Source organism: Topomyia yanbarensis, chromosome 2, assembly GCF_030247195.1.
Source record: "Topomyia yanbarensis strain Yona2022 chromosome 2, ASM3024719v1, whole genome shotgun sequence".
Lineage (NCBI taxonomy): Eukaryota > Metazoa > Arthropoda > Insecta > Diptera > Culicidae > Topomyia > Topomyia yanbarensis.
Genome location: NC_080671.1, coordinates 41,201,948 through 41,216,538, shown reverse-complemented (window position 1 = coordinate 41,216,538; position 14,591 = coordinate 41,201,948). Strand labels below are relative to the sequence as shown.

General features: G+C 37.9%; 1 protein-coding gene across 2 annotated transcripts in view; it reads left to right on the top strand.

Annotated features, from left to right (window-relative positions):
* The first annotated feature begins 344 nt into the window (after positions 1-344).
* Positions 345-14,591, top strand: part of LOC131683369 (neuronal acetylcholine receptor subunit alpha-7-like) — a 372,960-nt gene continuing 358,713 nt past the window's right edge. For both annotated transcript variants that reach the window (XM_058965291.1, XM_058965292.1), the window contains exon 1: positions 345-1,298. The gene's annotated coding sequence lies outside the window, so the exon portion shown is untranslated. The remainder of the gene's footprint in view (positions 1,299-14,591) is intronic.

Sequence of the window (14,591 nt, the reverse complement as noted above, 5' to 3'; positions counted from 1 at the left end):
TCGGTTAACTGCTGATTGATTGGTTTGTTTTGTTCCCGTGCTTATCAGAGAGCTGCTAATGAATGGATAGGTGAGAGACGGAGATTTTCCTGGTGAGTGAGTATCCTTGTGTGAGAATGTGTGAGCCAGGGTCGCGCATGTTTCCCCGAGTTTCGGATGCTGCTGGCTCGTTCTGGTATACACGTGGTCCACTCCAAACACGAACGAGTACTAAAACAAGGCTCTTGGTGTGGACTTTTTCCCGCTAAGGGAGAATCACTTCGTGAGTGTGCTAAAATCAGGGGGATCCTAGCTCCAGTGGCTGTCTGTTCGGAGCCTGTGCTCCAGTTGGTGTTCCGGTTTAGGGTCGTGCTGTTGTTTTTGTATAGATTTGTTACTTAATGCTTTAAATATATGTGCAGTGAAAATATACTTTTTCTTTTTGATTTTAATAACTATTAGCCACCTTTAATCTTCGTGGAGAGAATCGAAAGTATTCGACGCGTCGGAAGAGAAGGTTTTGGGCGAGATTACGAAGCCGTAGAACAAAAAGAGTGCGTGTGGTGGACAGGAGAAGCCTAACAGCAAAGATGATTGGCGTGGAACAGCCAAGTGAAAGATAGCAAACGGATAGCTCGGTGCTGGATGAGCTGGTGAACGGTTTGGAAAAGGGTGCTATACTAGTGATACAAAAGCTTCTAATTTAAAGATGCTGAAATATAGGAGGATGTTGCACTGTTTGCAGTAGCAGTGGCTAATGAAGATGAGTTTCCCCAGCCGGGATAGGACCACTGTAGCGAGGCAGAAACTGAATTGACCAGTTGCCCTCGGTGGAATCGAAACCAGTTCTGGGCAAGCTGTGCGGGGTTAGTTATTCGTTGGAGTTTCTGCGATTGTATGTGCGATCATGTTTGCCCGGTGGAAATTCAATGGCGAAAAGTGCGTAGATGAATGAATAAAGAACGGAAAACGATTCAGCAGCGATGGGAAATTTTTTAGTTAGATGAAAAATCTGTAGGAGTGAAAAACGAGCCATGTGAAAAGTGTGTGGCCAAGGCAAAAAGCGTGAGCGTAAGCCCGAAAAGTGAGAAGGAGAGCTGTTCGCAACACCGAATCCGAGTGCGAGCGACTATCGCCAGTTGTGAGTAGGTGAAGCCCCTGGAGTTTGAAGGAACAAGTGAGCCTTCGAAGGTCTGTGAGTGTTGTGTTCCGTGATGAACGGTTCCGAATTTTCCGAAAAATAGCTCTCTCATTCTGCAGGTGCTGTGTGTGTGCTTCATGCTGGATGTAAAGTGATGCTGCTAGGATTCAGAAATGTGGTAATGAGATGGAAATAATCCTATTTTTATCTTCTCTAGTATAATTCCTTGCCTAGTTAAAGTTTGATTTCCAGTACAGGTTGATGGCTATGTGCAGGAAGTGTGTGCGTGTAAATGCGAAGACTTCCAACAGAAACATATCGAAGCGAACCGTAGTGTAGTGTACTGAGTGGAGCCAACCAACCATGATTGGATATTTCACCTTGGGATTAATCGACTAACAAAAGAAAATGCACGAATATCTCAGTGATAAGAGAGAAGGCTACCTTCCCAAGTGTGTGACCTGATGCCTGATTTTCCTTCACATGGCAAGTGTCTGTCAGGAAAGCATTTTACGCGCTTCTGCGTGTACAAGTGTGCGTATTCCAAGTTTACATGCTTACAGGTCCTCTCCGAATGGAACCTTAAACCACCTTCAACTTGTATGTATATATACATATATGTGTATGTGTAAGTCTACCCCGAGAACAATGAAACACGTACAAAAAATTTGTCCTTCAAAAGTGTTCTAAAAATTTAACTTCTCTTCTGGCTGCTGGCCCAACAACCTGTTTTCGGATTCGAACTTCAAACGAACTCAAACGTTGACTGGCGAGATGTTGTGCGGTGGAGAGCGAGGCAGTGCGTGGGTTAGTTTTTTTCAAATGGGAAAGTACTCGTCTAAGCCCTTCATCACGTTAATTGCTGGTTGATTGTTTACTGTAACTCTACCCGCCAGTCCCCGTCTACTTTCGGGATTGGGTTTTTAGGAGGGAAAATGCCCATCCCTAAGACATTACTAGCTACTCTACTTACGTCATAGCAGACACCACTGCGGAATGGCTGGGTGAACGGTTTCAAAATTCATTCATAAAAAAACTCGGGACGAGATTCTCTATTAGTGTGACGGGTTGGATTTAATGTGCCTTTCGGTTACGGCTGTGATGATATGTGTTTCTCATTTCTGGGACAGAGAAGCTTGAGCGATTGCTCGATGGATTGTTCCCTTGTTTTGTGATGAGATAGTTTTGTAAATCCTCGGGTTTTTTGAGGTTTGGGGGTATTACTTTCAGAAGAATAGTTTATTTGTAGCGAACGTGTAGTTTATGGATCAACCGATTTAATGTTGTTTTCAGACATTATTCACGATTAATACCATACATTACTTTTCTTTAATTGGTGGAGTACTGAGAATGTTTTAAAACACTGACATCGGCTCTGCAACGAGTGGTGATGAGTAATTAAGGGGGGCGTCTGGTGTAAAGTGCTCAAACCGAAAATAATTTTGTTTTTCGATTTTGAAGGATCTTATGTGTGATATTAAGAACTATTTGTACATTAATTGTGCACAGAAAAATATTTTCAGTCACGCAAAGCCACACATACGAGAATTCCAAAAGTAGACGTCCAACCAGTTCCACGTCGAGGAGCGCTGCGCTGAACATATTAACTCTTGATAAAATTGTCTGATATAGGAAATTCAATAAGATTTGCAAAGCTTAGACTTGTAGTAACTTGATGAAACTAAAAAAATATAAAAGTTCGAGTTTCGGAAAATGGCTTCATGAAAACCAAAATATTTCATATTTTACTGTGTAATTCGCTCACTTTTCTTCAAAATAACAGAGCAATTTTGTATATTTACTGATTCTATATAGAAGTTCTTTTAAATCTCCAAGGAAATTCAGCCCACCTCTCTTTATTGAAACAATTTTGCCGCCGTCTCTGCACCCAGGGATCTTAATCATCACGAACAGATGAATGGATACGATAATACTTAATATCAACCGCCACGGTGAAATAAGGAATTCTAGAGAAAATTTTCAATAGAACGTAAGTAACATTGAGAGTCTCTCTTTGTTTACTTTCTCTTTCGTTTATTACGACGTCATTACAACACTTTGTACTAATTTTCCAATACATATCGAAAGCCGACGATTTTTACTACAATATTATGCAAAGAGTAGAGTAGTAAATGTTGAAATGGCCGAGTAATGAACAGAAGAGAAAGATCTCAAAGAGAATCTCTCATTGTTACTTACGTCCTATTGAAAATTTTCTCTAGAATTGTTCTTTGCCTTCGCACAACGTACAATTAATTAAAACGGGTAGAAAAGTCCTTAATTCCGTTGCTTTAGACGCTTGCAGTATTCAGGCCCGTAGCGTGTGGTTGGTTGGGTTAGCCCCCTTTCAAGGGCGCTAACTTTATAGGGGCGCTGAAACCTTGTTTGATAAAATTAATCAGAATAGGAGTATCATTTCTAGGTACACACTCGACTGAAAAAGAAAGCCGATATAAAAACCCAAGGGGGCACGACCGCGACTCCCGAAAAGTACCAGAGGACCACGTTACGAACCTGTCAGTCCCATTCAGATTTGTTCATAATAGATGTCGTTTTTAGTTTTCGAATGTAATGTGGACAAAAGAAAACGCTTTTAATCCACCTAACAGTGTGATGAGACATTTCTTATAACTCTTATCACTCTCTTCGGATACTATAACGTTTGAGAACATTTAGAACTTGATGCTTCGCGATGTTTTTGATAACACATACTACATGGGATTGTGGCAGGACACAGAGAATCGCTCAAATCAGCACAGGACAACATCAGTGCTAGAAATCTCAAACCAAGTCAATGGGAAAGCGAAAAAATGGCCCATAAAATAGACATACAAACGAATTATTGCTAATGCTCTGTTAATAAAATATCTAAATTCCTCAATCAATGCATTGTGGTGGGAAAACTGAATTTTCCTAAAGGGGTTATGTATATTGTACTGAGCCAAAAAATTGATTTTTTTTTTTGAATCGAAATGAAGTTTATAATTTACTCAAATTTCCAACGCGACTGAGACCAAAAAATCAACGCTTTTTCTGGAAAAAAGCGACACTAGCAGTGACACCATTCAAAGAAAATCAACAGTGAATATTTCCAGACTTGGTTTTATTTCCTATTTAAGAACTATTGTGGTTTTTACATCCTAGATTGCATGATTCAGTGATCGAAACCCAAAACTTCATGAAGTATTTGAAATTATTAAATTAAAATTTGTGTTTGCTATTGAAATTGACAAAATGATAGTATCACCCCTTTGACGATTGTTTACTTTTTCGGTCCCACCTATCAGCATTGAAGTATCGCCCTTACGTTTTTTTACAATACCAATTTTACAATTGGTGGGGGTTTGGTGAAAATCGATCTAACTGTCCAAACGGCATAATTCCGAAACCGTAATTTTTGAAGTTTTAAAATTATGCAGAATAATTTTTTCAGAAAATAGTAACAGAGTTCGTGTTTTTAGCGAATTTGTTGATACTTTATTGTAGTCATGAATATTAACCTGAGAAAATTCACCATAAATACTTCTTGGACGATATACCGCCAAAATTATTTTATCAAATGATGCGCTGTTTAACGTTTGTAAAAATAAAAACCTGTTTTAATCCACCTAGTGGTGCAATTGTGCTTGTCTCATTTGTCCAGACTACGATTCCATGGCTGGTTATGTTCAATACAATGGTGGAAATGAATATTACATGTTCAGTACGATTTGCACATACATACAATGGATCGACAGCCACGATCTTGCGATACTATGTGATACTGAAACATCGCTTGAAACCAGCGGCGGATCATGTAGAAAGATCCGGGAGGTCCAGGTCCTGCCGAAAATTTTCAACTTGTTAAGAAATTTTAAACTAGTTTTAATTTTAAAGTAGCAACCCCTCACTGCACACTCCCTCCGGGCCGGTATGATTGACGATTTTTAGAGTGATGGCATAACCTTTCTATATGAGAAAAGCAAAAAGGTACAAAAGTCCAAAAAAGTCAATTTTTGTCAAACATCTCAATCTTTCATGCATTTTAAAGTCATTTGGCATCAAAAATACAAATTTGATTTTGAAAATTTTTCATTTCAGTTTATATGGGAATTTGCTGTGTGATTGCACTCTTCAACTCGTTATCCGGAGCCGGAAGTCCAATCAATAAAAAATTCAAAAGCAGCGGATGGGAAGGTTGTACCTTTCATTTGAGACTAACTTTATGCAAATCGGTCCAGCCATCTCTGAGAAACAGAGGTCACATTTTTTCCACATACACACATACACACACAGACATTTTCCGATCTCGACGAACTGAGTCGATTGGCATATGACACTCGGCCCTCCGGGTCGAGATTAGATTAACGAATTTTAGAGTGAATGAGAAAGGCAAAAACATTTTTAGCAAATGTTGTGCATTTTTTGGTGCATTCTATGTTGCATAGACATTAAATCAATTTTAACTTCGCTTCCTGTTAAGTAAAGACCCTTATTACAGTACATCTCTACAAAAACAAGCTAAATTTGAAAATAAATCTGAGGATTATGATTGATTACAGAACTCTGGAATTTTCTATTGGAATGTTTTCAGGCAGGAATTTGATATTGATGCTATTACACAACTGTGAAATCAAGACCAATAGATCAGTTACATATCAGGACCCCATTCCGACAATTTATCAAAAGTCCTCATGATGTTTACAACAACAGGTTATCAATCTACGGATCAGATAATTGTTATTGTAATATTGAATTAAATCAATCAGCATCAATAAATTTTCAACTTCAATCCAATATTTTTTTTGGGTGTGGTGGGGGGGGGGGTTGTGTGGTGTTAAACCCCAAAACCTTCTCTTGTCAACGCCGTTGCTTGGAGTTATTTACTTCGCTTTCATTTTCCGATATGTTTCAGATCGATCCGATGGTTATAAATTAGAAAAATTGCAGTCAGAAGGTTCGCACAAATGAACATTTTTGTACTGATAAGTTATCAAGATCCTTCCAGACAACTTGGAAGTGTTCGGTGATTATTTCTAGCGGTTGTAGATAGTTAAATGAAATACAAAATTCGTTTTAACGAAATAATGTTTAGCTTATTTCAATGGATTATTACTATATTGAACAATAAATAGGCGACAAAGAGTAATCAACAAACAACAAGTCATAACTTTTAAAGTATTCAAAATAGATATTTAAAGTCTTTAGTAAAGTTATTCACAAAAGTAAGAGCTACAAATTTGCTGAAGACATCATTTCGATATAATCACTTCCAAGAAAATTTGTGAAAATATCTCACTCATAGGGGGATTAATCAGCAAAACCTCAATACCAAAAGAAAGGTCATATTACCTCCATTAAATTCTCCGAAGATACTATTGACCTAAAATAAGCCGTTTTGGCGTTAATAATAGATTACATGTTTTTGGTCATATTTCTGGCAATGGGAAATGATAAAAATCTTTCGTCCGCATTTAATGTTAAATATCTCTTTTGATAATAGTCCGATTTCAACAATCTATAGCTTGTTCGAAAGGTATTCATTAAAGCTGTCTAAAAACATATAAATTGTAAATCTATATTGTCAATTTCGGCAGATAATTTAAAAAAACTGCAAAAAACGCCATTTTTACGCATTCAAACATTCATATCTTGGAAACTAAACATCAGAATCAAAAACAAATTAATAGCGTTCATACTGTTTTTTAGTTCTTTCATTTAAAATTGGTTTGGATAAGATCGGTTCAGCCATCGCTGAGAAACACGAATGAGAATTTGTCCGTTACATACACACACACACACAGACACACACACACACACACAGACATTGTCCCAAATCGTCGAGCTGAGTCGATTGGTACTTGAAAGTTTGAGCGAATTCTATACATTTCTTTTAAAAGAAATGTAACAAAACACTGAACGTGTTCGAGTTGTAAGACACGAAAATTTCAACTGCAAATATTTCAGATTAAAAAATAGCGAAAATTTTGTAAACTTTTTCTCCGGTATCGGGAGGGGTTCCGTGTATCAAAAACTTGCTGGTGATCAACCTAGGCCCAACTAGTCCTGCACTAACTTGAATCTATGGTTGAAATGCGTTTTTTGATGTTCCTGAGAGGGCTGGGAGCTTCTTGTTTAGTCTAAAATTTCGAAGACCAGAAGCGGTTTATTTTGGCTTTCACAAGGAATGTCATCTACCTACAATTTTAGCTGCAATAAAAGATGCCGCTACATGGTGCCACCCGAGTTATGCTTGCTAGGCCAAGTGAGCATAACCATTTGTCGTGGTGAGTGGTTTTTAGTATTTCCACAGAAGAATTTTTAGAGCGTCGTTTGAGGAACCGATTCAGATTTCTCGGGCGCTGTTTGCACGCATTGCATGGTAATCGATCACATTCACTCTCCCCACAATAAACACATTTTTCAGCATTCTCGATGAAAGAGTCATCTTTATGATTCTCAGCGCAATTATCTCACCGAGCCTTATTACCAAAACTTGCTATTCACTTGTATTTAGTGCACTGCTGCAAAGAAAGATGTGTGGTACAAATATCTGAACAAGCAGATGATCCTTGTCAAACATCAATTTTAAGGGGCACGCCATTTTGTCCCGCCCAATGCGATTACCATTCAAAATCTTTGCCCATTGGAAAAGTGGTCCTTCAAATAGCTTCAGTAGATTCACGTATGACATACTTAAATCGGTGACTACGCGGTCGATCTCTACTTTGGGAGTGGGTATGTAGACGCGGTAGTACTTCGTAAGAGGCTTGTCGCTAGTAACGGCATTTGATTGTTTTAGAAGGCATACCACGATTCTAAGCTTATCTGGGGCAATTTTCGTGATATCTATCTTAGCTGACTAGTTCTTTCAAGATATATAGAATTATTTGCCAATTACCTTTAATCCGAAGATATGATAGTACAAAGTTCAATGTGTATGATTTGAATTTTTTATCAAATATGGTAGTACAGGTCCGTGTGCAGAAAATTCTCAAGGGGGGGGGGCTTGATTTTTTAACGTTTATTTTAAAAGAAATGTACCCTCAAATTTTGAAGATTTTTTCACAGGCCTGGACCTAGTCTTGTGAACCAAACGACTCAGCTTAACAAATTCGGTAAATGTTCGTTATCGAGAAGAAGTCATCAATAGACACCGCTGTATAGTAGTCGCAGACCTCAAAAACCTGTTTTAATCCTCTTAGTGGTGCAATTGTGCCTTTCTCATTTGTCCAAACTACGATTCAATGACTCATTATGTTCAATACAATGGTGGAAATGTATATTATATATTGAGTACGATTTGCACATAGTACATACAATGGATCGACAGCCACGATTTTGAAATACTATGTGTCGACACTGAAACATCGCTTGAAACCAGCGGCGAATCAAGGAGGAAGATCCGTTAAGAAATTTTAAACTAGTTATAATTTTAAAGTAGCAACCCCTTACTGCATACTCCTACCTAAGCCTATACAAGCCAGAAAAAAATCTGGCCTGGATGTGACTTTTCGTGCAAACTATGTTCCAAACAAATGTGTAGGGATTAAAATCACATAATATTGTTGAAGACTGTAATTAAAAATACTCATTAGTTTCAAAGTTTTTGAAGATTTTAACATTTTTTCCCATTAATTACAAAATTATACGAAAAAACCAAAAAAAAAAAAAATTTCGGTGATGGTAAAAGTAAAAAAACGTTGCAAAGTAAGCTTACCCTATTCATAGGGTTCTAGAGTGCCACGCATCAAACCTTCTTACCTTTATTATGCGTAGTCTGGATATTGAAAATAGTGCCCGCTCGTTCATTTTGGTTTGCACCTTTCTCTCTTATGCCTGCTGTAATTGGTGTAAAAAAATTAAAATTCTGCAATAAATTTAAAACGAATGAGTATTTTTACAAGAGGTGCGCGCCGATTTCAAGTGAAATTTTTACATGCAGTTTACAACAATATTTTTACCTGAAGTTTTCAACAATAATTTAATTTTTACATGCAATCTTCAACAATATTATGTGATTTTAATACCTAAACGTGTGTCTGGAATATTGTTTATACGAAATGTCACTGTGAAAAAAGTTAAAAAAAGTATTAAAAAACAAAATTTAAGGGGTTGCCTTAGAAAATGCTTTATAAATCGATAACATTAAGTCCTATAAGTTTAAGTTATTCAACAAAATTCTTCATTACGAGCATTTATAAAACTTTGTCGCAGACACCAACTTTCTACCTCGTCAATGTAAAAGTATAATTTTTCTAGTTCCATCATAGTAAACCATGCCTCAATTTAATTTTTATCAGATTGTGGGGAATATTCATACGAACAATTCCTCCAAAGACACCTTGTTAATATATTCGATGGTTTGGTCTCTAGTGAATTAAGTTCATATTTTTGACATTTCCGACCACTGTGCGCTGCTTGCTGGCTCGTGGTGGATTCGGATTGGATTGTAGTAGTTGTTAAGCCAACCGCCTAAACCACACCTCTTATATCTCGTAATCTTCATCCATCCGGGGCAACCTTTAAGTACTGCTTTAGTAGGGATTGTGTTCTTGCTTATTCTGTTTTGTGTTAATCGTCATTTTTTATCCATAGCTACTTTTTCTTACTAGATGTCCAACCTTCGCGATATATCTGACCTACTCAGGTCTGCTGCAAATATCGTCACCTGTTAAGACATGAACCGACCATAAGGATTTACATACATTAGCCTTCTTGGTGCGTTCCTATTTATCTGCTAGCTGGTGCTGAGAACTTCTCGGCGGCGGTATTTCACGCTATACCGATGCCCATTTTCGCGATCCATTTCGCTGCCACTCTAACGAAATAATCATCGGCAATAAAATTTCTCTAGACAACGATATCCCGATGTTCTCCAAGTTCGTGTTTTTCCTACTTAGCTGCCGTTGCTAGCCCACTGATCGACATCTGCTGTCTACTCCCTACTGTTGCCAATGTCGAAGCTTGTCGAAACATGAACCGATCCTTCAGAGAAGCCGTCCAATTTGACATACATTCCTTTCCAGCCACCCTCGCAATGTTTCGTCCTTGATTTCTTCATTGACTTGTTTCCAGAGTGACCGAACTCAAATAACATTTTATGTGTTAAAATGGTTTGCAGTATATTTTTTCCTCAACAGGAAGTTAATAAATTTTTAAAAGTAATTCAAAATCCCCCTTGCACACGAGCCTGTGGTAGTATTAAGTTCAATATGTATGATTTTTAACGGGAAGCTTGAGTCTGTGATGACGAATCTTGGTCGACATCCATTTTGCAATTAACTGTGTTTCTTCAGGGATAATGTACGTCAAGCCTTCCCATGTTCCCCTAAAAATTAATAGATCGTGGAAAATGTGAAAACTCCCATACATGAGTCAATCTATTCCGAGCAGAGACTCAGCCAGATACGGAGAGGATTTTTATGAAGGCACCGCGTGTCCGTTTGTATCAGTCGTTGATCGCCTTTCGAATGAGTAACACCGGGATAATAACGTCTGCACGATGCGATAAGTGGGGCATGCCATGAGTTTTCTGCAGTGTTGGTATGACCAAGGTGCTTAGGGTTCTAAGGTGATTCGTCTTTGGCAGTAACTAGGTGAGGAGTGAGGTAAGCGTGCAGCAAGCTGCGGGGAAGAAAAATGACAGCGAACAAATTTGTTGGCATACTGAAATCCAAGCAAACATGCATGGAAATTTGGTAAACAATGGTGTTAGCTGTCGTTTCCAGAACCAACATGGCTGATCGGCTCACCTGAAAATAAAAACTTTTTGGGTATGACAAACTTTGCATAGACGAAGTCATTCGTGTATGCAACGTTTTGAATCGCTCAGCACAGTTACATTTTTGTATCTTCTTCAGTTTATTGGCACTTTCAAGCACTGGTCTAGTCCCCTTATCAAATCTTGGTTAAGTCTTCCCAACATTAGTTGTTACGTTCCATGTCGTGCTAATTTTATAAATAACTATTCCAATATTGCCATTAATGTAGAATCATTTCATTACTTCATAAGGAATAATATGGTAAATGTGTTCTATAAAAAAAATTAATTACCCTTGTAGATATGTCCATACACAGTTTGATAACGAATTACATAATTTAACGCAAATTCATGAGTTACGGAATATTTTTCACTCCAAACTTTTAAAATTACCTGATGGAATGGAAACAAATATAGAAATATTTCTTAAAACATTTAAGAATAAAATAGAATATGCTATTGATAATTGTTGAATCTCGTGCTGGGTCTCCCCATGTTCCCCTACTTGTTTTCCAATAGTGTGCTATTGGAAACAAAAACAATATAGCAAAAAAACATAATTCCTGTTCTTTCTGAATTGCTTGGTGTCGGGAAGTCGGAAATTCATCCATACATAACAATGTTATTTGTGTTCAAAATGGTGACGCGAAAACTTAACATCGATAGACTTAAAATTTTAGAATGACAGGCAGCCCCAGATAGCGCAGTGAGACATTTTCAATGTCAAAAAATATTTCCTGATTCTGTCAATGTCCCCATTTTGTCGGCATAAAATACACCAGGGGGCTTCGGAGAACGGGTTTTCACTGTATTACACGTCGACTGGGAGAGGAAAGGTGGCAGCGATTTTCAAACACAACAAGCTGTCAAAGTTCGCAAAGAAATATCTCGTGTTGCAGGCCATCTGTTTCTGTGGTTTAAATCGCAACCGGGACCATCAACCAGGAAATTTATGTGCAAGTGTCATGACTGTGCTATATTTACTGAACGGAGGGCCGGAGGGAGTGTCATATCCCATACGACTTAGTTCGTCCAGATTGGAAGAAGTCAGTATGTGTGTGTGTCAAAAATCCCGCTCATTTTTCTCGTAGAAGGCCAAACCGAAACTTAGTCTCAAATGAAAGGTACGACCTTCCCATCGGCTGCTATTGAATTTTGTGTCAATCTGAAGCCCTGTTCCGGAGTTACGGGTTAAAGTGTGCGACCACGCAGAAATGCCCCATATAAACTAGTACCATTATAATATCAAAATGATGCAAAACTTTTGAAAATGGATGCAAAATTCAAATTATCGATATTTGATGCAATCTCGAAAAAAAATTGACAAAGATTGAGTTTTTTGGATTTTGGCACATGTTTACCTTTCTCATATAGAATTTCACTTTGATATGACCGTCGACATAATCCCAGCCATTTTTTTTCTTCGACTGACATAGGGGTTTTGGAGTTTAACATGGGCGTTGCTAGGGGTGTACGGAGAGGGGTCCCCCTTTTCTCTGAACCCCTCTTCCCATTCAAACCACTCTTAGATAACCCCTCATTACACCCTCCTCAGACCACTATGATATCACATGGCATACCAAAGTAAGCTGGGGAGTGGTTCGCTCGTGGATTTTTCACCCTACTCACACACCCACCCCCGCATGCCATTAGTTAGCAGGAAGATAACATTGAACTTATGCTGATTAGGCTAACTAAGAATGATATTTTATTTATTTTTTCAAGTGTGTCACCGTCGACGCTTAGTAGAGTGGGACATGGTTACATGAAAAAAATAAAATTTGGCTCCGAGTAACTTTTTGGGTCCCATTTAGCTCCCAGAACAACTCTGCAAATTTTTAGCTCGATCGGTGAAACTATATTTTTGCGCCCGCGATTTAAAGTATACATGGGGTTTCGTATGGGGAAATTGTCTTTTGAAAATTAATTCTTCCAAGAGTCGCCCGTTACCTCCTAAAAATAAATAGATGTCTGATTTTTATAGGAAATTTATCAAGGAAACAAAGTCCAGAAGACTGCAAAACGATCTGATGCTTGTGGAAAAATTTATTAAGTAAAAACCGATTGATGCCCTGAAGATTGATGAAAATTTCACTTTTCATAGCATCACTGCATCTGACGGTCTAATTATATACAAATTTTTTTAACTTTCTTATATTATGTACAAAAGAAGCCTAATTCATCCCTCAAAACCTTGCGAAGTGGCCAAATAGTGTAGATAAACGATTTAGACACATTAAGAGAAGATTAAAACAAAATTGCGTATAATTGGACAACCAACAGCAGTGGTGCTAGAAAAAATGAATATTTCATCAATCGTCAGAGCATCAATCGGTTTCTGATTAATAACTTTTTTCTCAAGCGTCAGATCGTTTTGTGGCTTTCGAGGCATTGTTTCTTTGTTAAATTTCCTTTAAAAGTCACATAACGATTAATTTTTAAGAAGTAATGGGCGACTCCTGGAGGAATTATTTTGTAAAAGCTAATTTTCCCATACTTTAAACTTTAAACAGTGGGCGCAAAAATATAGTTTCACCGATCGAACTAAGAATTTGCACAGTTGTTCTAGGACCTAAATGGTACCTAAAAAGTTGCTCGGAGCTGGAATCTAATTTTTGTCCCACCCTAGTGAGCATCTTTTCAAGAATAAAGGGACCATTGCGACCGTGATAATAGAACACAAATTTTGAACTATTCGACCAAGTACTCACGAGGTGGAAAATTCTCTGAAATAGAAAATAGAGCTTCTGAAGTTGTCTTTATCCAGTTCCATCATCTACGCCATGTAGTACTGATATTATTTGACAAGAGTAGTCGTCACTTAGCCATTGTAAATAGGTGCAAAGTGTACTAAGAATGTATTAGACATTTCCACAATTATATTGATTATTAGTCATAGATTGGAGAAATGAGAAAGGCAGAATTGCACCGCTATGTGGATTAAAATAGGTTGTTTGATAAAAAGTAAGACCGATTTCTTGTTTAATCAATTTTTTATCGTAACACCCTTTATTTCACAAAATCGTGAAATCGATATCCAATTTAATGATATAGTTCATGATCTCAGGAACTTAGCCACTTTTTTATGAATTTATGAACAGAATTTTTTTCGAGTGATCAATGCTAAGCAATCTGATACGTCTCCCAACCTTTGAACGGAACGGATCGTTATATTTCACAGTGGTGTTCGGTGTGTAAATTTTAGTGAATCAAGGTCATCCTTTGTTCGTTCGTTAGCTGCCGTTCTGCTGGTGCCGACAGTAAATCCAGTACATTGTTTTCGCTGGTGCGGAACAATCGACGTTGTTTGCAGATAAGTTTTGCTTTATTTTTTTTTCCTCGTTTGCTTTCTTTCCTTTTCCCTACTTTACTCAAATCAAATAATAAGACACATTCCCGTTTATATAACGCTCTGCCCTCGTGCTTAAATGGCCGAGGGCGAAATACCATCTGATGTAATCATGGAAGTCCCTGATCCCCCTAATACTCGCATTGCTCCCCGTATAAAGCAGTACCCAGAAGGTTCCTCTGGGCCATGGGTGGTATATTTTCGGACCGGAGAGAAACCGGTTAATATATTAAAACTTTCTCGAGATCTGACTGCTAATTACCCGGCTGTAGCTCAGATAACACGTGTTCGGGCAAACAAGATACGTGTTCTAGTGAATGATCTCGGCCAGGCAAACGCGATTGCTTGCTGTGAGCGCTTTACACGGGAATTTAAAGCAT